The following is a 3,937-nucleotide window of genomic DNA, read 5'->3' as shown; positions in this document are numbered from 1 at the left end:
GTGGGCAGTCATTTCCTTAGCAACTCGCCCCGCCCGCGGGGACAACGGCCGGCCCAACCGCCGCTCCCGCGAGACTGGCGCGGCCACGCCCACTAACCGTTGCGACCGCTCTGGCTTCCCCTTGCCGGTCTTGTGTCGCCCCTCGCTGACACCCAGATGTCCCTTCAGCCGCCTCGTCCCTTGGTCCTGCCCCTTGGCGTTTTGGCTGAAGCCTTTTTTATGCGGACCCGTGGCTTCCGGTCCGCCTTGAGTGTGATCAGCCCCGTCTCCCGCCGGCTCCCGGCCCCCTTAGACTCCGCAAACCCCTCCCGTTTTGGTTGCATTAAAGTCGACTCATATTTGTTCTGAGCTTACGCGGTATTTGGCCAGGCCCTGTGAGGCCTATACGAGAAGAATGTGAGTCTCTTTTTGACAAAGGAAAATGAAGCCCTCGACCTGTGACATGGTTCGAGTTAATGTATAGAAATGTTTGATGCATTCTGCTGGGTGAGATCAAAGGAGAGGAGAGCGGAACGAAAATATTTTAGACACCTGGAGAAGGCACCTCAGGACTCCATTATGTCAAAGAAAGAGGGAATATTGTCACAAGATTGGGAGAAAGAGGAAAAAATGGAATCTGCATTTGGGAGGGCTTTTGAGGACGTCGGCTGGCTCGGTTGGAGGACGGATTCTAGGTGGTAACATTAGATCCCTCTAGAGGTGATCATAAACACCCAGATGGGCAGCTTGAAGTCCCAAGTCCTTGTGAGAGTGGGACTGTAACTGGTTAGAAGGCGTTAGAAAAAAAATGGAAACAAGGTCTTTGCAAATAGGGAAGGGTGGAGGGGGTGAAGGGAGGGCAAGGGAAGGGGAAAAAAATAACCAAGATACTCAGGTAAAGGTACAAGATCCCAATGATGAACGTAACTATTTTATACCGAAAATGTACCAATAAACTTAATGGGGAAAAAAAAAAAAAAAAAAAGGCTTTTAGGATTTAAGCATGGGATGAAATGAGCCAGGACTGGAGTGCTGGCAGGTGCCAGTGGGGCTAGGAATGATGAAAGGACAGATTAGACATTAACAAATGCAACAGTTAATAATGGATTGGATCGAGGAGATGGAAAGGAAAGGAGAAATTCTCCAAACTGACAAATGGATTCATTTAAAACACAAAACAAAGCCGAATGGGGTGGCACACACCTGTAATCCCAGAACTCTGAAGGCTGAGGCAGGAGAATTTCCCAGAGTTCAAAGCTGGCCTATGCTCCGTGGCAAGTTCAAGGCCAGCCTGAACTACTTAGTGAGACCCTGTTTCAAACACACAGAGGCAACAATCAGGTGCAGTGACAGACATTAGCTACTCAGGAGCTGAGGCTAGAGGGTCACAAGTTCAGTGTGAGGTCAGCCTGGGCAACTTAGTGAGACCCTGTCTCAAAACACAAAATAAAGGGCCGGGGATTTAGCTCAGTGGTTCCGGCACCTGCCTCGCAAGTGCAAAATCCCGAGTTCGATCCCTGGTACCAAAAAAAAAAAAACTGAAAAAGGCTGAGGATGTACTCTGGTAGAGCGTCCCAGGCTCAGATCCCCAGTACTGTAAAAAACAAAACCAACAAAATTAGTAATGACTTCTCTCTCTCTTAGTCTTTAGATAATACGAACTCCTTGATTACTAGGAAATAACTAGAATGAGCCCCATACACAAATTCATCAATATACTTTACAAGACCTTCCTGCTTGGACTGGGTTTGTCTATTTCTCACCATTCTACCTGTAACTCAGAGCTTTAGTGGTCCGTCTGTGGGTGCTTTGTTCTTCCTGTGTTTTACCCACACCTCTCCATCCACTCTACTTGGCCTGCCTTTCTCCGGGAAGTCTTTGCTTATATCTCTGTGTTAGTTTGTATCCCCTCCTTAATCTTTCCTCTTAGGTCATATTATTGTGTCTTCAGCATTCCTGGCAAAGTTTGTGTATATATATCCCCAATAATATTGCAGTATTTGTTGAATTAATGAATAATACCAAGGTTTTGACCTTGAATGACAAAATTTAATAAGAGTCATTACCAGAAAATGGTGAGATTTTTTTTGTGGGGGTGGGTGTGCTTGTTAGGGAAGAAAAATAATGGGTTTAGGGCTGCGGATTTAGCTCAGTGGTTTCGCCGCCTGCTACGCAAGCACAAGGACCCGAGTTCAATCCCCAGTACCAAAAAAAAAAAGGGGTTAGTTTAAGGTGACAAGTAGATATATAAGTACTGAAAATGAGTTAGGCCATGAGGATAAGAGTTTAATGAGGCTTGTAGGTTGTCATGAACTTGGATGAGCTAGCTCTCTGACAAGGCAGTGTTGAGAAAATATGAAATTACTCTGCTACTGCTGCTGCCTTTTGGGTTTGTTTTTTCTTAGGAATAAAATATGATTAAAGAGGGCTGGGGATTTAGCTCAGTGGTTTCGCCGCCTGCTGCAAGTGCAGGGACCCGAGTTCGGTCCCTGGTACCAAAAAAAGATTAAAGATAGGAAGAGTAAAAGCCATGATGGTACATGCCTGTAATCCCAGTACTTGGGAGGTCAAGGGAGGAAGACCTTGGAGAGTTTGAGGTCAGCCTGGGCTACATAGTGAGCTGAAGCCCAAACTGAGCTGCATAGCAAGACCCTGTCTCAAGAAAGGAAGGAAGGAAGGAAGGAAGGAAGGAAGGAGAAAGAAAGAAATGAAGAGTAGAATGTAAAGTACTAACTTCTCTGTAAATGTTTTTTTTTGGGGGGGGTACCAGGGATTGAACTTAGAACCTTGCGCTTGTGAGGCAGGCGCTGGAACCACTGAGCTAAATCCCTGGCCCTGTAAATGTATTTTAAAGACTATGACCATGGAGGGAAGCAGAGATAAGATTTCTATTGATGAAATTGTTGTGAAGAGGGGGATGGCACAGTGGAAGCCTTCAAGAGTGCAAGGCCAGCCACTTATTCATGGTACCATGATTTGGGATGTATTTCACCCCCACAGCCTTCAGGGATGAGGCGCTTCTCAGCTACTACTTCTTCAGATTCATCTGCATTGAACTTGGTGAAGCCCCACTTATTAGAGATGTGGATCTTCTGGCGCCCAGGGAACTTGAACGTGGCCCTGTGTAGGGCTTCAATCACATGTTTCTTGTTCTGCAGCTTGGTGTGAGTGGACATGATGACCTGTCCAATGTGAACCCTCAACACTGTCCCCTGGGTCTTCCTGAAGGCATCCCGAATGCCTATCTGGAGCCTAGATTGGGGGGGGGGCAGGAGGTCAGATACACAACCATCCACCAGCAAGCAATATCTCCAAGGTCCCTTAGGGCACCACATACAAGCAACAGGTTGTGTAAGCTACCCAGGAGGTTGCTGTTTGCAGCCACTGCACTGGGCACCCACCAGCAGAGGAACCTAGTCGGCTTCATTGACTGCAAAAGACAACCATTTATTCAGTGTCCATATGCACAAATATAAAATGGAAATCAAATCAAATTATGCCCACAAAACATAGGAAATGTGCTAAAAATGAAAGAAAAACAAGAAATGGAAAAGTAAATAATTATGCAAGGAAAAATGAGGCATTGGGAAGGTAGTGGTGTCACAAAAACGAGAAATAGAGATACTAAGGAGGTTCATGGAAGGAGGGAGGAAACATGAGCTGGATGTGGTGGTACATGCCTGCAGTCCCAGAAGAGAAGGCTGAAGCAGGAGGATCAAGAGTTGGCAGCCAGGGGGCTGAGGATTTAGCTCAGTGGTGCCGTTGCCTGCCTCGAAAGCACAGGGTCCCGAGTTCGATCCCCAGTACCAAAAAAAAAAAAGTTGGCATCCGGGCATGATGGCACACACTTGTAATCCCAGCACTCTGGAGGCTGAGGCCAGAGGATCGCTGTGAGTTCAAGGACAGCCTGGGCTACATAGTTCAGGGCCAGCCTGAACTACAGAAGGAGACCCTGCCT

The 3,937-nt window shown here is 46.9% G+C and overlaps 1 non-coding gene and 1 pseudogene across 1 annotated transcript; both read right to left on the bottom strand.

Annotated features, from left to right (window-relative positions):
* Nucleotides 1–2,790: 2,790 nt before the first annotated feature.
* Nucleotides 2,791–3,418, bottom strand: LOC147827054 (large ribosomal subunit protein uL16-like; annotated as a pseudogene).
* LOC147827055 (small nucleolar RNA SNORA70) lies at nucleotides 3,283–3,415 on the bottom strand. The gene has a single exon (XR_015453324.1). It is a non-coding gene; the product is annotated as a small nucleolar RNA SNORA70 (small nucleolar RNA).
* Nucleotides 3,419–3,937: the final 519 nt, after the last annotated feature.

Source organism: Heterocephalus glaber, unplaced genomic scaffold, assembly GCF_053883595.1.
Source record: "Heterocephalus glaber isolate CG9 unplaced genomic scaffold, H.glaber_assembly_v1.0 deba00001457, whole genome shotgun sequence".
In the NCBI taxonomy this organism is placed as follows: domain Eukaryota; kingdom Metazoa; phylum Chordata; class Mammalia; order Rodentia; family Bathyergidae; genus Heterocephalus; species Heterocephalus glaber.
This window is presented reverse-complemented; position numbering and strand designations above follow the sequence as displayed.